At 42.7% G+C, this 21,187-nt stretch overlaps 1 protein-coding gene across 1 annotated transcript in view; it reads right to left on the bottom strand.

Annotated features, from left to right (window-relative positions):
- Positions 1-21,187, bottom strand: part of LOC124151408 — a 460,916-nt gene that overhangs the window by 200,668 nt on the left and 239,061 nt on the right. The window lies entirely within an intron of this gene.

The following is a 21,187-nucleotide window of genomic DNA, read 5'->3' as shown; positions in this document are numbered from 1 at the left end:
TTAAACTGATGGCTCAAGAGAGCTTCAACAAAATTGTGGATGACTTTACAACTGCTTTGGAAACCGATATTAATCTAGCTGTTACCAAGTTAAAGGACATTGTCCTGTTTTGTGCATCAAATATGGGAAAGATATCAACAGGTAACTCTAGACCTCGACAGCAACCTCAATGGTTCGACACACAGTGTGAAGATCTTAAGGTACAGAAAAGCCGGAAATTAACAAAGTTTAGAAAGTTTTCCTGCAGTGAAAATAGACTGGAATATATTGAAGCAAAGGACAAGTTCAAGAAATGTTGTAAAGAGAAAAAAAATCGCTCATGAGAAGAAAATAGCTTCTGATATTTCTGAGGCCGCTGTAGATAAAGACTGTAAAACATTTTGGACAGCATTGAAACATGCTCTCGGCAAACATTCTTTGAACTCAAACATTTCTCCAGACAAATGGTTGTCTTATTTAAAAAAATTATTGAATCCGGAATTAAGTCTAACATGTGAATTTGGGACTATAGTTGAAGACTTCATTGAAAATCACACTTGTGAAAACTGCGAACACTTCCCTTTTACTGACCAGTTGCTGTCAAGTGTTATCACAGATACAGAGATCACTGATGCTATCTCAGGCTTAAAACAAGGCAAAAGTCCAGGCGAAGATGGTATTTCTAACTCCTTCTATAAACTGTCACAGCCATATTTTACACCGTACTTGAACATTTTATTCAATAAGATATTTGATACAGGAATATTTCCTGAAATTTGGAACATAGGCATGATTATCCCGTTACATAAATCTGGAAATACGAAGGACACATCAAATTACAGAGGAATATCCCTTTTGAATACAACTGGCAAACTATTTACTACAATACTAGAGAATAGGCTAACATTATGGATGGAAATAAACAACTTGATATCTGAAGCGCAAGCCGGGTTCAGACAAGAATATTCAACTACAGACAACATTTTTACTTTGCAATCTCTTGTTACTAAATATCTCTCTGAACCAAAAGGAAGATTTTATGCTGCCTTCATAGACTTTAAAAGGGCCATTGACTATGTCGACAGAAAAAAACTACTATATGCCCTACTCCAGAAAGGCTGTCATGGTAATATGTATGTTATTCTTAAAAGTATGTTTAGCTCTGTGAAAGCATGTGTTAAAGTAGATTCTGGTAAAGCAGATGGTGGGTGTTAGACAGGGTTGTATGTTGAGCCAGATATTATTTATTTTCTTTATAAATGATCTTGTCACTGAAATGTACAAAAATTGTCAAAATGGTATATTTATTTCTCAAGATATTGAGGATTTGATGCTGTTGCTTTTTGCGGATGATGTTGTACTCTTTGCTGATAATGTTGTAAGTCTTCAGAGGCAATTAGATATTTTAGAAAGTTTTTGTTTAAAGTGGGGTTTCCAGATAAACTTTAAAAAATCAGAAATTGTAGTTTAAATTAGAAATGGGGGTATTTTAAATCGCTTTGAAAAATGGTACAATAATTAATTAAAAATAGTTCCATACTATAAATATCTGTGGGTAATATTTTCTTCTAAACTGATTTGGACGAAATCATGTGAGAACCTGGCAGCTCAGGCTGTTAAGGCATGCATTCCTGTTTATAAATTATTCCAAAAATATTCATTCTTATCATTCTCCACAGCTTGTAAAATATTTGATTGTAAAATAAGTCCTGTACTTTTATATGGTGCAGAAATTTGGGGGCTAAGGTATTTTGCATGTATAGAGAAAGTTCAAACCTGATATTTTAAATATTTTCTTGATGTAGGTAAATATGCCTCAAACACAGCTATCTTAGATCAGAGCTATAAAATATTGGATAAAATTATTCCACATGGGATCAAATAGATATCCTGTACAATGTTATTATTTCCATAAAAAGCTAGATGAGAAAGGTAAGCACAGTTAGGTGACAGATCTTAAAAAATGTTTATTATGTTAATGGTTTTTCATATGTCTGGGACTACCAAAATGTTGGTGATGTAAATATTTTTTTGTATCAATTTCAGGAAAGACTAAAAGATGTTGCCTCTCAAAATTGGTTTGCAAAATTGTCTGCTTCAAAATATTTATCTCATTATTCAAATGTTAAATCTCTGCTGAATGTAGAAATATATATTGATTCTTTGCAGGATAAATCTCTCAAAGAACCTTTTGTAAATTTAGGATTAGCTTACATAATTTTAATGTTCAGTTTCTACGTACAAAAAAACCTCAGATAATGAAAATAGTGTATGTAGATATTGTAACAAGGGTTGTATTGAAAATGAAAATCATGTCTTTTTCACTTGTGATTATTACCAGACTTAACGGAAACATTGTATTACCCAACTACAGGATATGTATGACGGTTACCTGTCACTTCCAAATATTCTTAACTGCAAAAATGTCAGTGTAATAAAACTGACTTCTGTATACCTGTATAAGATATAAACGTGACTAAATTTATATTGTACTGACACTGTAACATAGGCCATATGGCCCACATTACCGAATAAATCTGTCTGTCTGTCACACACTGTAAGGACTGAATACATGTTCTTGAATATGACGTTTGAACACTCCTTTTGTGATAATCTTGATATATTTTGGTAATTATTATTTTATCATTGTGTCATAATATCTACCATATATTTACATATACATTTCTTTCTGATGAAACAGTTTGGGTAAATCTGCAATCGTATTAACAACAGTTTTCAAAAGAGGGTGACATGCAAGACTGTCTGTTGTATACTGGTGCCTAAAACAACAATAACTCTCTTCTTTGACATACATGTCGACTTCCAAATTGAAACAATAAGTTAACCCAGAAATCTACACGTACAGGAATTCAGTGTGAAGCTAAGAAACAAGGAAGAAATAGTGTACAATTAGCAAGTGTATTCAAAAATAACTAGGTTTACAAATCGATACAAAATACTGCACAGCAATTACAATGGCAGTACACAATAGACTGGCAGTGGTTATAATATCCACATACCAGCAACAGTGGTCAAGCTTTAAAAATAGGCCCTGGCTGGATATCCGGGATGAAAACAATGCTCTTCACGCATCCGCTGGTCTTGATGTAATGTGAGATGAGAGAGGCACGCTCCAGTTATATAGTCTGAATACCTTCTGGAAGGTTCTTTATCATGCTGGTTTGTTCTGTAGCCGTTCTAGAAAATTCAAGGTTTCATTTGACCCCAAATTATCTAAATAGAGTAACATCTACACCACTGCTTACATTGGACAGCAATACATTCCTGACTACTAATTATTGTTAAAACACAATGTTATGAACACAAACATTTTTTTCACAATACATTACACTGCCATATAACACGTGTTAATTGTAGAAGCCTGAGGCTAGTAAACATATGCATTTCTGGTATAGTTGTCAAATGTAGGCTGAAAAAAGACATTGATCTTAATTACAAATTGATATTATATATAAAAAATAATAAAAGAATTTGACAATATATAAAATGAAAATATATTGAATTGCACATCCAAAGCTCTTTATAGATTCCTAAGATCTGCTTGTTTTATGAAACTACAATTCTTTAAAATATCTATATAATATTTCTAGTTGAAATATCAAAAATAAATTGTAACAGATTTTCGTTGTGTTTCTCATGGTTTGTAGGACCTCCTATCGTTGTTGTAGCTGACCTAGTTTAATATTTTGAGTCTGTGTTTGTCTCTTTATTATATAATAGAAAAAGTCATATAAAACCGATGACAAAGTATTGACCTCATATAAAGTCTACAATTGTATGAGATATGTTGTTCAATTAGGGTATCTCCATGAGGCAGTCACATATATTCTGTTCCCGATTGTTCACATATTTCGAGGCCTTCACGATGCAAAACATTAGCATTCCATCACCAACCTGACTCTCATAAGATTGCTGGTATCCTGAGAGAGAAAGTGATCGCTAATATTAAACGTTAAAGTAGGCTTTGTGCTTATGTTACTTGATTCTTACCTGTAATTGAAATTGGCTATTGGTTCGATAAGGCATCATCAGTAATGGTGTTCCGTGCATTCGTTATTAGGTTCCAATCTGGGCTTTCCTTCAGAATTCAAACACCTGACTATCAACACATATGCTATGCATCGGTCTAGATATTGTTATGAAATGGCATCGGAAAACCTATATCAAACATCAAAAGAAAGGCCAATTTCTGGTCAAGTATATTTCCCAAGGCGAGTGGTTCACATAGTATTGGGAACTTTACTGCATCAGCAAAGAGAAGTGCGGGTTGTGGATTCGGCACTGATACTGATTACTCCTCATCCATTAGTAACAATAATGGTTATACTACCCCAGTCAAAAGAATCATTATATTATCTACTAGAATGTTCTTCTTGCATAGGTCATGTGAAATGGAATTTAATGTCTCATTCAAGAGTATTGCACTTATATTGCGACGTGTATGTGTGTGTGGCTGCTTGTACTGCTAGTCCGGACTAATAAACTAAGCGGCAAAAGAAAGTATAGGTTGTCATTTTGTCATTTTCCTAAAAACAGCGATAATTAGTGGAAAGTGGGTATTGGGAATATGACTGCCCAGGAACAGGTACCAAAAACACCTCAACCGAACGCGCCACCTTTGACGGCGCTCGTGCGGTGACAGAACAAGTGGTGAAACAGGTTTCCCGCCTATGGCATAAACTGCACGTGCATGTGAGCTGTATAAGTGCGTTCGTCTGCAGGGTATAACCACACGTGATGAAAGCACACAAAAGAAATGCCACGACTGTCGCAGGAGCAGAGAGAGAGACATCGGTATGGCCGAAATGGGGGCAACACAGGTCCAAATTGCCAGAAGGTTTGGTTGTACACCACTGACAGTAGCCAGGCTGATTCAACGGTACAGCAGACAGGGAGGAAACAGGACAGGCCTAGGCCATGAGTTGACACACTTACGCAAAACAATCACTCTAATTGGAATGCCAGTGACTGGTGGGAAACTGGAATTCAAACCCAGAATCATCGGATACTTGCAAGTTTAAGGGAGTCAACTCTGCAAAGTGAATTATGGTAACGTGGACGACTCGACAACCATTCACACCCTCTCCTCGTTCTCCATACTCTCTGCTATCCCACCCTTTCCTCATTCTCCACCCTCGCCTTACTCTTCACCTTCTCCTCAGTCTAGGAAACAGAAATATGCACATGTCGTTGTTTTGGTAAAACCGTAAATCACAGCGACGATACGCCTTATATATAAGTAAAAGTGATAAAACCCTTTCCAAATCCTCAGAAACGTCATTTGTACGATTCAGAATGTTCGCGAAAAGGTGAGTGTATCACAAAAGGTGAGCGATCACAAACACATTGAAAGGAAAGTCAAATTTTCACCTGATGAAACAAGTCCAAATCGGGAATTTCTTAGAACTCAATGCTCCTGCACATGATTACATGCTAATTCATCTTGACTTTCCTTTAAAAATAAACTAGCCAATGTCGTACACGCCTTAGACATGTATGCGTTAGTTATTTTCGTTTGACATAATCACGCTATCGTAGTCCACGGGAGGTAACTCTTGTTACCATACCCCAACAGTGAGTTCATACTCGCTAATGGTGTCTGTCATTGTATAACTTACCGAATATAGGTCACCCGATAACCCATACATGCGGTGTGTGATGATTACCCGCATATATGGATAACCATACTCCGTACTGTATGTGATATGTAGTGAATAGTGAGTGACGCGGTAGACGTTAGACTCTTCGAGCCACCGCCAGCTGAATATTTGCTGTACACCACCATACCACAGCCAATCCTCCTACATGTGATATGATGACTTGTTTTTATTGCCTGAAAAGTCATGGCACATGCTCATACCTTGAGGTGCTGACTGTGACTACCACACACATTAAGTGTTAAGATATCTATATGTGTGCACATGCACCTTCTGAGAATCGGTTTTCCTTGTAGCGGGTCGAAGATCTCAAGTCAACGCTTTTAAACCCAATGATAGTGCGCGCCAATTTGGTTTCTATGAGTTTTTAAAATAAAATGAGAGTGACTTAATCAGGTTTTAACCAATCGCCTGTCACATTCTGAAAATGTTTAGGGGGAATATACACTCTTTCAAAAAAGAAACGCAACCCCAGTCTGAAAATGTGAGAAAACCCCAAGAAGAAAAAGTATTGATTGTAAATACAATTTTTTTCTGATATGCACTTATACCATATACACTGTTTATTAACGTAAGCACACCAAACACACCAATTTTCGTGCACAAGGGCATTGTATTGTTATTTTTATCATAGTGAGCAACATTTTCACGTGGCCCATGCCAAAAGCCTCATGCACGTGCAATTCATGGATAGAGCAGTAGAAGTATGGGTTTATAAAAGCACGTGTTGGTTAGTGATTCACTGTATCATTTTCACCGAAAGACAAGGTCGAATATGCCACGGTTGAGTGCTGCAGATCGAAATATCGCCATTGGACGTATTGAGGCCGGACAAAGCTTTGGAAACGTTGCCCGGCACCTCAATGTTCATAAAACAACGATTTCCCGACTTTGGAGCCGATACACCCAGTTTCATGCAACTGAAGATCGCCCCAGAAGTGGTAGGCCAAGGGTTACCACACCACCTCAGGATCGATTCATCCGGGTCACCCACCTATGTAATCGGCTAGCCACACCTACCGTCACTGCAACACAGGTGCCAGGTTTGAGAAGAGTGTCCGCACAAACAATTAGGAACCGTCTACGAGAGGCCGGTATACGTGCAATATGACTACTTATTAGACCTGTTGTACGCGACGAACATCGACGCCAAGGACTCAGGGGGTGAACCAACGTTCGGATATGGACCCTCAGAAACTGGAGGCGCGCCTGGTTTAGTGACGAATCACGTTTTCTCTTACAACGCCGTGACGGAAGACAGCGTGTCAATAGAAGAGGAAACAAACGTTTTGCCTCGAACCGTGTTCGGCAGGTCGACAGATTTGGAGGAGGGAGCGTCATGGTGTGGGGAGCCATGTCTTACGACCAAAGATCAGACTTGGTGATCATTCGTGGCAATTTGACAACCCAGCGCTATATCAATGACGTCTTACAGCCTCATCTTCTGCCGATTATCGACCAACAGAGGGAGCTCTATCAACACGACAACGCTCGGCCGCACACTGCTCATGCAACAGTGAATTTTCTCCAGAATTCTAACGTCAACGTGTTACCATGGCCCTCCCGATCACCAGACATTTACCCAATCGAACATCTTTGGGATTATCTGGACCGACGAGTACGTGCACGTACACCGCCGCCGCAGACGTTAGATGCACTAGCCGTTGCACTGCAGGAGGAGTGGAGAGCAATCCCTCAGGAAAGAATCCGGCGTCTAATCCGTTCTGTTCCTTGGAGGTGTAATGCTGTGATCGCAGCTCGTGGCGCTCATACGAGGTACTGAGAAAGACGCCCCCTTGCGTCAAGTGAATCTTAGTGAGAGAACTGTCGAAGACTGGACTTAAACTTGCATAACTGTACCGCCACCATGCTCAATTTCACATTGTTGTCTTCAATAATAAATGTGTTATAATAACTTGAATATTGAGATAAACATCTTGAAAATATAGGGGTTGCGTTTCTTTTTTGAGAGAGTGTATATCTCCTTTCACTAAAGTTAACCGGTCTTTAGTTTGTAAGAATAAACTATTGCGCATTGAGCGATTGTCTCCTTTAGCCACAGGCGTGGTACAGAGCTTCATCACGCACTGACCTTGAAATGCTGTACATCGTATTATATTCAAGCTTTATCAGTGAGAGTGAGTGGTTATCTCCATTACTCGAATAGCTCTACCTTTGCAATGTGTCGGATGTTATTCAGGCAGCCAGCGAGAGTGAGTGAGTGAAATTGGTTTTACGCCGCTTTTAACATTATTCCAATTATATACGGCGTGTCAGCTAAATGTGGGAGGAAAGCCCGAAGTGATGCAGATCACGGACGTTTACCACTTCGGTGAAACCGACGAGCACGGGTATGGTGCTGACAAACCTAGAAACATAATCGGGGCGAACCGGGATTCGAACCCAAAATCATAGGTTTCTGGCAACTCTGCACGGCGCCTTAGACGACTGGGCCACCCGTCACCCCCGGATGCCAGCGAGAAAGGTTCCAGGGAGGATACATACGAAATCAACAGGTTGATCTGTAGTTTGCAAAAAACATAATTCGGTTGCATGATATATTCACCATGTTTCCGGTTGAACATAGTCACATCCTTCTGAACATGCTTGAAATTTGAACCGGAAGTAATCACAACACACACCGAGTTGACCCAACGGAACCGTACACACGAGAGAGTGAGTGAGTTGGGTTTAACGCCACTTTGAATAGTATTATATTACTGATATCACGTCGTGTCAACTTGATGTGGGAGGAAAGCCCGAAGTGATGCAGGTCTAAGACGTTAACCACCTTGGTATCATGATTAAGGATTATTTGTGATTCTCTTCCTTGGTTGTATTTTTTACAAGCCAGTGCATAAGGTTGCTCATCTCCTGCGACATCATCACATGTTTCACAGAGACGTTGTTCCAGTGGGGTTGGTGCTTTTGTAGATCTACCTGTTTCAAGTTTTAGTTTGTGATTACTTAATGTGTCCCATGAGCATGTTTTTTACAATTTGTAAGATAATTCTCAACATTTATAGATAACTAGACCAACCTGTACGTTCTTAACTTGCTGTTAGATAACTGGGAATCCCTCAATGAATGCTTGAACATAGTTTTACATTTAGACTGAAGTGTATTTACAGTGGATTCATTATATTTATTAGTGTTTTACTATTTCAAAATTTGACCAGAAAGATTGATATTTGCTGCCAAAGCATGTTTAGGAATGACATGTGTTGTGTTATCTATATAGGACTCAATTATATTTTTATATTATTTGTACTAATAGTGGGTACATATGAAGTTCTGCCTGACAGGCCCAGTTTTGTATTGTCTTGCCTTGGGTTTCCTTGTGCTGACCATATAAAGACGCTAGTACTGTGTCTTTTATTGTGCTTTCCAAAGATAACTCCATTAATAACAACCAATTTGTACTTCACACCAATCCTCTCCTCTCATAGCTTACACTTCCTTCCTCTGCATATGACATTATATGGCGGGGAACAACTAATACACTGCAGTTGTCTCTATTTTACTTTATTTGGACAAGAATTTGACCCGATCATTTCCAATGGCGTCCACGTGACCACAACTGCAATCGTGTTACTGAATAAATATGGTACCCGAGGTGAAATAGACTAAGATATATTCCTGAAACCTACTCCATGGCAACTACTTACGTCAATCCTAAATAAGAGAATCATATTATGTACAGAAATGGGCCAGTTTTCGGAACGTGTATTCCACTGGAGATTATATATTCACGCCATAATCGACAGTCGAGAAATACATATTGCGACGAAAACATTGACACCAGATCCACGTGTGACTGTATGTCAGAGACGATGACATTAGGTGTCACTTAGAGATACTATACCAGCAGGCTTTGAATGTGTGGATGTAGGCAACTAAGGGGAGAGCGTCCCATATCTCAGACACGGAAGTAAGTTACCAGCTGGCTTTGTATGTGTGGATGTTGGCATCAAAGAGGAGAGAGTCCCATATCTCAGACACGGAAGTAAGTTACCAGCTGGCTTTGTATGTGTGGATGTTGGCATCAAAGAGGAGAGAGTCCCATATCTCAGACACGGAAGTAAGTTCAAGCTGGCTTTGAATATGCAGATGTTGGCATCAAAGGGGAGAGAGTCCAATATCTCAGACACGGAAGTAAGTTACTAGTTGGCTTTGAATGTGTGGATGTTGGCATCAAAGAGGAGAGAGTCCCATATCTCAGACACGGAAGTAAGTTACCAGTTGGCTTTGAATGTGTGGATGTTGGCATCAAAGGGGAGAGAGTCCCATATCTCAGACACGGAAGTAAGTTGCCAGCTGGCTTTGAATGTGCAGATGTTGGCATCAAAGGGGAGAGAGTCCCATATCTCAGACACGGAAGTAAGTTACCAGTTGGCTTTGAATGTGTGGATGTTTGCATCAAAGGGGAGAGAGTCCCATATCTCAGACACGGAAGTAAGTTGCCAGCTGGATTTGAATGTGCAGATGTTGGCATCAAAGGGGAGAGAGTCCCATATCTCAGACACGGAAGTAAGTTACCAGCTGGCTTTGAATGTGCAGATGTTGGCTTCAAAGGGGAGAGAGTCCCATATCTCAGACACGGAAGTAAGTTACCAGCTGGCTTTGAATGTGTGGATGTTTGCATCAAACGGGAGAGAGTCCAATATCTCAGACGTTGAATAGTTTGTTTTAATGCTGCCATAGCCTCAGACTTGTTCTTAAACCAGTGTGGGCTCTGGGATAAGATCGTATCCGATTCACCCCGTGGGTAGCCCACTATTGTCCACGAATAGACTTTCCTCCACCAATGGAATTGTTGACTGTTGGTCTGGCACGTCAGGCGGCTGCATCGAGACGATCTCTTCTTCAGTGCTCGGACTGTGACGGTGTGCGTGGCTTCGCTCTTTTTATAGGAGAGGCACTGACACCCTGCTTCCTGATTGGTCGAAAACGCATCTTGCTGATGAGTCCAATACATGGTCTGAGCCCCGGTTTTCTAAATCGGACCGGCCGTTGTTTTTCTTTTTTCATAAGAAATTGTATGGGTCATGGGGAAAAAAAAATTAGATGTAAGACAAAGGTCATGCTTGAATAGATCAGATGCCTGATGTCAGTCTGCCCGAACACAGGATGGCATCACATGATGATGAAGAGGTCATTATCACCCCTTTGACCCTACGCCATCCTTTTACGATGTTCATTGCAGGACCCACGGGATCAGGAAAAAATTCCTTTGGTGAAATCATGTATGGAACAAATGCATTGCCCCGAGGTGTTGGATACGCCACCCCATCGCATCGTGTGGGTGTACAGTGAATGGCAACCGCTTCATCATGAGCTGGAAGAGATGGCAGACCGCTTAGGTGTCGCTCTTGAACATCCGTGCTGTATCTCACTCAGAACTTGTTTGCTCAATCGCCGCAACATCGCCTGAATGCTCACTACATGGTCATCTTTAAAAATCCGAGAGATATCAACAGTCTGGCTCGCCAGGTGTTTCCAGGAAAAGTTCCTTTTCTGCGTGAAGCCTATGAAGACGCCACCCGAGAGCCTTACACTTACCTGTTCTTGGATTTGAAGCCCACCACGTTGCAAGACCATCGCGTACGTGCCCGCCTGTTTTCGAGATCTGAATTTCCCCTCGTGTATGTGCCAACCCTATGAGATGGAGAGACTTTCATAAAAGCAGGTGAACTCCCAGACCTTCCTTCAGTTGACCTACATCCATTATGGGGCAACAGGTTCATCCTACGAAGGGAAAGAACAAAGACAAAGAGATGATGAATTATGTCTATGACAGTATGGTCTCCCCCTCAACGCTACAGGGACTTGTGACCTCTGCATTTCACAAGACTCCTTCACCATCAGGATCGTCTCCCTCTTCAATGGTACCCGTGAACATGCATCGTCAGCAGCAGCCCCGACAGGGCCGTCTTACTCTTCGATGGTACCCTTGAACAAGCATAGTCAGGAACAACAACAACACCCTTCCTCATCAGCACCCTCGCCCCCACTCGATCTTCAACACTTTCAACATCTGCAGGAGTCCCCACGAAAGAAGAAGAAAAAAGACAAGAGACCGTCTATTTTGCCGACAAGGGATGCGACAACCCTTGCCGTCAAAAGAAGAAATTGTCTTTTGTAGTGGTTAGCGATTGTCGTGCGAAACCTGAGAGCAGGGCACATCCCATTGAAAGCTCAACATAAGACATGGTTGCAGAGAGACAATGACACCCTGACTAAAATTGTCGATCCACGTCTGCCTATGGATGAACGTCTTGGCTACCTGATGCAACGCAGTGGTAGTGGAACACTTGCAGGGGTCTTGACACGCATTCTGTTGCAATGGCAACACTATGTTCAAGCACCACTCCTTAAACAGGGTAACACCAGGCGCCACCGACTTACAACAACAACAACAACAACGATGTCTACAAATCCAAAAGTAAAGGCTCATGAACATCTCATGAATGCGTATCAAGCTGATGCTCTCAGACGATTGGTGTACATGCAGACCCAAATAAAGTCCAAGAGTGAGTGAGTGAGGTAATATTTAAAGTCACATCGGCAAAATTTCAGCCATATCGTGACTTGAACAAGGTAAAGCATATATAAAAAAACTGTCGTCAAAGGAAAGAACAACAACTAGCAATATATCACAGATTATAATTTAAAACTAGTTTAGAAAGTCCAAGAAGGCAGATCAACAGTTGCAACTCCCTCCTGCCACTGCCTGATAAAAGAGAGAAGTTGCAGATCAGGTGCCTCATTCAGGCTAACACCTCCATGCAGGAAAGATGTCTCAGTGCCTCAGGAAACAGAAACACTCTCTGTGTCATTTGTGTGGTGCTGAAGCAAGAAACGTAAACTTCTTCAACATGGAGGAGGATTATTAGGAGGACTCATCCATCTTATTAGTTCTGCCCTAGCCTCTTTGTTTGGAGGAAAGTATTAAATGGTCTGACACCAGGAAGGTTGGGATCAGTATGTGGTGTGCCACCATGAAGTACGCACGCAAGATGGTGTTGGTGCCTGAAGACACATGGCAAAGTCTACAGGCCACCAAACAACGTCATCGTCATACACTTCACACCCCTCTCTTGGAAAAGAAACGTCTCCAAAATTTGGAAGAGATGGACAGGTTGATGCAGAGGTCACAGCAGCCTTTTCACATGCGGGAACAAGAATACAACCAACTGCTGCAACGCATGCTAGAGTTGCAGCGCCAACAGCACAACAACAACAACAACAACAACAACAGCAACAACAACACCATCAAACCACTACTGCCCAAAGTGACGCTACCACTACTACCACCATCACCATCACCGACCCCTCATCAACAAGTGATAGACGAAGTGGTCATGAGTGTTCTTAAAGCCATGTCCAGTAAAGCCATGAATTTGATGACAAGGATTCAAAACAAATACCAACTTGAGTTGGACTCCAGAGGGAACCCTGACCGTGGAAGGGAAACCTGTACCTGGCACACACATGGTGGACTTTAGTGCGTCACCGGAAAACCAAAGAGGGGCCTGCAGGTCGGGCCATTTGGGTCACCATTTGGCCAACAGTCATGTCCCTCATGAAATGATTGGAAATCCTCAACGATGGCAATGAAGAAGAAGAAGAAGAACATGAGATGCCACCCCCACCTCCTTCGTGGCAACTGGATCCACCAGTGAAAGAAGGAAAAGATGAGATGCCAACCTCATGGTTGATGTGACTCCACCTCCATCTGATCCATCCAACAGGACAGATTCATCAACAGGTGAGGTTCATGGATACCCTTTAGCACCACCTAAGAGAAAAATTGAATAAAAATCTCTCCCCTCTCTATAAAAAGGTCATTCATGTACTGAGTGGCATCAGTCTGAGAGAAATGACGCGACAGACCAAGACGCGACAGCGCATTCTTCCCTCTGCTGCTGCTGCAGGGAAGCAAATCAAAGGATTTCCTACTTCCCTTTGGACGGCCTGGTTGGAAAAAAACCTACTTTGATCCTGAACATCCTGCAAGTTTTGGAGGCTGGCGACCTTTGTGGAAAGCAGCACACATCCACGCTCAAGATGCAAGAACCAGTAAAAGCAAGAAGAAAACCATGCCATCGCAAAGTCAAATCAAGCGTACCTACACCTTGCACAAACCAGCCAGACGCTCCTTTCCGAGACACCACTATCGTGTGGGAGGGGTCGATGAATTGTGGCAAGCAGACTTGAGTGACATGATTGCCTTTCAAGACGACAACCAAGGATTCAAATATCTGCTATATGTGATCAATGTGTTTTCAATGATGGTATAACGACTTCGAAAAGATGCTTGTATTTGTTTCTTTAATCATCATAAACCCGTAGTACAAAAAGGGTAAAAAACCTGTACATGTCAGCACTTGAGTTATGGTGATAAGACCTTTGAGTAGGCGTAGAAACCACTGATTTCAAACACGTGCCTTTTCCGGAAGAATGAAAAAAAGGTAAGAAAAGATAACTCTTATTGACTTAGATAGAAAGAGAAGAGTCCGTAAAATATTGCCTCGTAGGGGCAAGATAGAAGGCCAAGAGCAGTGCTGCTTTGACCGAAGGTTTTCAAACCTTGCTGATGCAACAAGCCAAAGGTCGACTCCCTGCTCAATTGCAAACAGACAAAGGCAGAGAATTTGTCAACCGTCCTTTCCAGGTCTCATGATGAAGCATGGCATTCATTTCTACACCAGTCAAAATCCTGAAACGAAAGCAGCCATGGTTGAACGATTTCAAAGGACTCTGAAAAATAGAATGTGGTGATACTTTACACAGCATGGGACCAGACACTATTTGAAAGTCTTACCCCAGTTGATCAAGTCGTACAACCGTCATGTGCATCGGACGATTGGCCTGCAACCTGTGGACGTCCTTCCAGGAGATCCCCTGTCAGAAATTCGGGTGTTAGACGACATGGAGGAACGACAACAACAACGGCTGCAGCGCAAAAAGAAAATAACAACACAAAGACCATCGTCCCCCAAGACAAGAATCCCCTCTCTTTTACTGCCGGGCACTCGTGAACGTCTGAACAAAACCAAAGGGACCTTTGAGAAAGGTTATCTCCCCAATTGGACCACTGAACTGTTTACGGTGGACCGGTTGGTGACAGGGAGAACACCTCCTGTGTATCGGATCAAAGATGATCATGGTGAAGTCCTCCAAGGAACCTTTTACCCTGAAGAAATACAACCCATCTTGAAAACAGACGATGTGTATGCCGTGGACAGCGTGCTGAAAAGACGTCCACGACGGAAACAGGGCCAAGAAGAGGTCCTGGTGAAATGGACTGGCTACACTGCCAGTTTTAATTTGTGGATCCCTGCAGATCATTTACAGATAAAATAAGGGTCATGCTGTCTCTCAGACTCATTCAGAGGCGGGGACACATGCGATGACAGAACCGCCACCACCACCACCGTCACCACCTCTGCAGAGAAGCCTCTCAGCATCCGTGGGTACCGATGAACCACCCCTTGCTGCTCCACCATGTCATCACCAGCGCCGACACTCACCTTGGTGTTGTTTTGGCATGACTTTACCACGCAGTGAAGTCGTGTTTTTTGCTCAGATTATTGTGAAATATGGTGTGATCATCATGAGCATGGTACAGTTGGCCTTGGATCACGGAGAGAAACAGTTGTGGACAGCCCTGCTCTCCAGTTGTTTGGGATACATACTTCCACCACCCACCTTGGCCGCCTCACCAGGCATACCCACGACGACCCCACCCACCAGAAGACTTCAACTTGATACCTCATCTACCCAGAGTTTTCTCCCCTAACTCATCATGGCTGCCACCTTTTTTTCGAAACAAGACTTTTACATGACCCTGTCCAGTGATGCCTCCATGGACATCTATCCAAACAACACCATCAATGCGTATGAAATCAAGTTGCCTTATCCTCTTCATCTGGACCACCAACAGTGGGAGGTGGGCGTCAGCAAAATTCACTTTCCGATGACATGGTACAACGTCACTCCACCCTTTGACTGGTTTGCGCTGAACCTCAAACTGAAAAAAGACACCCTTGTGTATGAAAGCGCAGGGAGGGCTATACCACAGCCACAGTATGGTGTCGTCCATTATGAAAGCAAGAAGATTCCTATCAAGAAAGGCGTCTATTCATCTGAAGATTTGGTGAAAACCCTCAACGGTTTGATTCAGGAACATATTACGGATGTCTTGAAAGAACAGCCCTCAGACAGCATCCAAAGTGATGGGAGACGATTTGTCATTGATGTCAAGTATCCCCAAGATAGTCTTCGATTTGACATGCTTGAAGATGGAAAGGTGCAACTCCGAGCCCCTCAAGAAGTAGCAATCAATCATCCTCTCATGGGAAATGTTGGTTGACCACTCTATTCCACGGAAGAGATCATTCAAAGTCCACTCTCGAGAATGCTCGGATTTGTTCAACTACCACTCCTCGGTGAGGAGGACTATAAATTCTACACAGAGACGCCCGTTCGCTGGAGTGCCTTGGCCCAGTGGCAAATGGGGGCTACTCCCATGACCGGTGGCTATGTGGAAATCACAGGGGACACAAAAGCGAATCGTCTGCCAGGATTTGACACTGTGTACATTTACACCAACCTGGTTGAAGATCAAATTGAGGGCAATATGATGGCTCCCTTGCTGATCTACGTGCCTGTGTCAAAGAAGATGATGCAAGACAGTGTGGTGATTAAAAGCCCTCAGCACATTCACTACCTTGGGCTGCATCATGGTTCCTTTGACGGTATTAAACTCTATGTCATGTGGCGATCCGTGCCATTTCAAATGGGGAAAGCCATCGTGACACTTCACTTCAGACGCCGTTACTAAAGCAGAAAGCAACATGTTGGGACACGCATTGGCACACCAGATGAATCGAGGACAGTTTACATCAAAGTATACAAAGGACGATATCATCAACGTGGCAGTGGTCTCGGAGGTATCTTGAAGATGGCATTACCTCTCCTTAAATCTGCCGGAACATTGGTGCTCAAGATGGGTAAAAAGATCCTGCCTGGGTTGGTGAGTGATGTGGTTGCAGGCAAACGCAAATGGTCAGAGAGTCTGGAACATCGTGGAACAGCAGCCCTGATGGATGTCTTGGAGGAACGTGAGGAGCAGAGACCCTGTAAAAGACGTAAAGTCGTCCCAACCACCACCATCACCCACCAGAAACAGTGTAAAAGGAAAAGAAAAATGGTTTAAAGGTCAGTCCTCATCAGACTTTCAACCTGACCAGATGTCCTTCAAGGCAGAGAAAAGGGAGGAACATCCATGATCATGATGCGCCAAGATGCTTGCGAATGTTCAAAGGCCCAGTTAGATCTCTTTACTGTACCCTCTGAGTCCACCTCGGTGCAAGAGGGTCAGTGGATTCGCTATAGTTCTTTGGCACCACCCTCTGTGGCAGGACCGCTCCAGTTTAACATTTCAAGTCCTGTGAACGCTTACATTGATTTGAAACAGTGCTACGTGAGAGTATGTCTACATGTACGTGCGACGTAAGATGAAGATGGCACAGATACTGTTCTAGCGAATAACCCCGTATCGACAGTCAACAATGTGATGCATTCCCTGTTTCGCGAAGTGCAGCTGCAAGTGGGACACAATCAGTTGGAGATCACGCCCTCCATGGGCACTTACCCTTACAGAGCCTACTTGAAAACCCTTCTGAGTTATGGTACAGGAGCCAAAACATCTCACCTTCAATGTCCTGGATAGTTCACCGATAGTGCTGGTAAAATGGACGCCTTCAATCCTGATGCAGAGGCAAACGCAAGAAACACAGGTGTCAGAACGCCACTCGGTCCTATCATGCCCACCAAAGAAGTGGAACTGACAGGACGTCTACACTGTGACCTGTTTCTTCAAGAACTCTATCTGTTGGATGGTGTCCCTATGAAACTGGAATTGCTACGAAGTCCCGATGAGTTCTTCTTCATGTGTGCTGCTGATGGTGTCTACAAACTAGCCCTGACCAAAGCCGAATTCTATGTCCATTAACTCAACATCGATCCTGCTGTGTCCAGTCTGAATGCAGGGGTGACTGCCAAGTATCCCCTTTCACGTGTGCGAGTGACAGCCCATGACATCCCCACAGGTGGTAGAGACAAGGATCAGCTCATCGGTGGCCATTTTACCAAAAGGCGTGGTCCTGGGACTGGTGGACAATAGTGCCTATGTAGGTAGCAAAGAGAAGAATCCATACAACTTCAAACACAACCATGTCACCATGATGAAGCTGAAACTCAACAGTCAGGAAGTCCATGGGATGGAAATGAAAAGCGACTTCAGCAACAACAGTGCCAATTTGAAACAAATCTACATGAATCTGTTCCGAAACACGGGACAACTGTGGCGACCTGAGACCTGTGAGGTGTCTGTCAAGGACTTTGCTCAAGGTTACACCTTGTGGGTGGTGGATCTCACACCAGACCTTGGCGCTGATGAAGGGATCAACTATCCTAGACACACTGGCAAGCTGGGTTTGGAAATCCAGTTTGGACAAGCTCTCGAGAACCCAGTCACCCTCATCTGCTGTGAGGAATACGAAAATGTTCTGGAAATAGATCGTTTCAGGAATGCAATGATGGTATAAAAAGAGCAGCGACAGACGATCATGGCACACTTTTCCCCCTCCTACAAGGACCATGGATGAACCACTCGGTTGAGCACCTTGGATTTAGAAGCCCTCATGACTGATGACGAACCACTTTATGCCATCTACCGGGGCACCCTGGACAGAGATGACTTTGCCAGACTGGGATGGCAACAGCATGACCCCTTTTACCCCGAAGCCTACGTGGTCAACACAGATTTAAGCGATCAACCTGGCACACACTGGGTGAGCATCTGTCGTCCAGCTCCTGGATCCGTGTACTGTTTCTACATGCTGACCTATCGCGTGCGTGGGTGGACTTTTAATCAAGTGTTAGATACGTTGGACTGGAAGGACACCGCCAAGAATGATGCCACGGTATTGGCATGGTTTCATACCAAAATGTTTACCTCCGTTCCTGTGGATGAGATGCCAGACTTTCGACTGAGTGCCCAGACGCGTTCCCTACATCAAAAGAACCAACCTTTCTGTCCTTATTGACCTGACACTTGTTCACTGAACCTACGATCACCTTACTGTCAACGTTCCTGTTTGAGGAGTGTACATACGTTCACTGCATTTTAGGAGTGTACATACGTTCACATACGTGTACATACGTTCATATTCACAAAAATCACAGGGACGCCCCTAATCCTGTGACTTTTGTTTTGTTGTGTTGGTTCATGTGAGCGGGGGATTAAAAAAAAGTTGAACAAATAGTAGTGTTATGTTGTCTGTAGGATGAAGAAAAAAATAAAACAAGATCGACATCTGACCGTTTCCTGCATTCCTACACCACGTCCATGTCTATCGAATCACCTTTAGAAATTCAGGCAACACCTTTAGAATTCCACACCATGATCGTAGCACTAAGGTGATCGCCACTCACCGACTTTTAACTTGGACGAACGGCTGTCATAGTGGGCTACAATACACGACCGCCTTGTGGAAGGAAACCTTACACCTCAACGTTTACAATCACATCACCATACCCGATGACATGATTTGTGGAATGTTGTTGCAAAATCCTTCGCCGATATGACGTCAACCTAGCAACAAAGTGGCAGAGTCGTCGACTGTGTGTGATAAGCTCGTCTTAGTGAGCTATCATTTCCACATGCCATCGCCACACACACCCTCAAACCCAAACAAAGAACCCACCTCCTCCTCCTCCCTCCCTCCCCCCACCACCACCACCACCACCCACTTACTCACCCACCACCACCCACTTATTCACCCACAACCACCCACTTACTCACCCACCACCACCTCCCTCCAACACCACCACCGCCTTTACTATGTTTAGAACAACAAAAGAGATATTAGACGCGCTTCATTTACCGCTCAGGTGAAACCAAAGAACACGGGTATGGGGCTGGCGATGTTCGATCCCATGGGTAGATATATCTGTACAGCACATTCCGGCGCATTAGACCACTTGGCCACCCGCCCCTCCCCTCTTTACAATATGTGAAGCGATTTTAGGTTTCAGAATGCAAACATTTAGGTAAAAGATGTTACAAGGCTTACACAGTTTATGTAAGGGGTATGCAGAACTTGCGTAGCGGCCTGAGATCACAGTATACCGAATATATCCAAAATAGCGCTGTAAAATCAAAGAATGTACGTCCTTAGAATGCTACAATAGTACAAAGAATGGTAGTGACTGAATGTTATACACCACAGTCAACGACACTCCAGCTTTATGAAGAAGGCACGTAAACTAGTGTCAGGCCCAGGCAGTCACTGGTTGACGTCGTACTCTTCGGTACTATCCAGGCACATCAATAGCAAAGGGTACCATATATATTAGGTGTATTCTTAGAGAGACGAAGATACCGTTTACAGAAGGATATTTGGACATATTCAATTCATTTGTTGTACGATGTTCCCCAAACTTCAGAGTCGTCCACGGTTTCGAAATCGACTGTAAGCACCGTTTTCTGAAGGTTTTGTTAGAGGTGACGGAGGTGAAACATGACACTGCCATGGAATGAGTGCTTTCCTTTTTGGATTATCTGCATGTGACGCAAGAAGAAAGATTCAAGTCCATGAACAATCTACACTCTGGGAGGGTGAGAGATAATTGAAACTGGTGACTTTTAACGAAATGAATCACTATCAAACCGAGATGATACCAGGTGTTCGCGAAAAGGTGAACGTATCCTGCTCCACCGAGGGCACCCATCACAAACACATGCATAGGCAAGTGAATTGTTCACCTGAAAGAAAACGGGAACATAATTATGATACAAGTCAAAATAGGGAATTGCATCGGCCATTATTTTCGTAACTGATGGGTCAAATTACATCAGTTTCTTCGTTTCTGGACTATCTTTTATTCTCTGGCCAACACCAGAACAACGACATAAATATTTTGTTTAAAAATATCTCAAGATCTTTTTTCTTTTGGTAATTATCTAGATACGACAGTAGTGAATGTGTAAGTGATATGATGTCACGGGCACGTATGTTACAGTAGTAGAAATTTAGCAGAAATTGTCATTGTCGCTGAAAGATTAAATTATATAGACTTTGAAAACGTATTGTTTTCCCCTAAAGTTGCTGGTATCCGTTGGTGAATAGTCTTGACAACTAAACATGTCTTTGCTTGTATTTGTGGTGACGTTATTGTGTTGCTGTCAACCCGATGTGTCAGTTAGAATCTGTTAGTTATTCTTAGAGCTGTTCAGAATTGTATTTTACACGTTACATTCACGAATCTGAGCATGGTTAAATTATGCTTGGAATTGTTTGTGGTCATTACTGTTCATTTGAATTCGGCAATAATGTTGGTTGTCATTAAAATATTAATTATAATATCTGAAAACAACGCTAATGATTCAACCACATCAACTAATAAGGTTCTAAGCAGTGTCCATGTTACAATATTGATTTGATGAGTCATTGAGT

Source organism: Haliotis rufescens, unplaced genomic scaffold, assembly GCF_023055435.1.
Source record: "Haliotis rufescens isolate VD_foot unplaced genomic scaffold, xgHalRufe1.0.p SCAF_9, whole genome shotgun sequence".
NCBI classification, from domain to species: Eukaryota; Metazoa; Mollusca; class Gastropoda; order Lepetellida; family Haliotidae; genus Haliotis; species Haliotis rufescens.
This window is presented reverse-complemented; position numbering and strand designations above follow the sequence as displayed.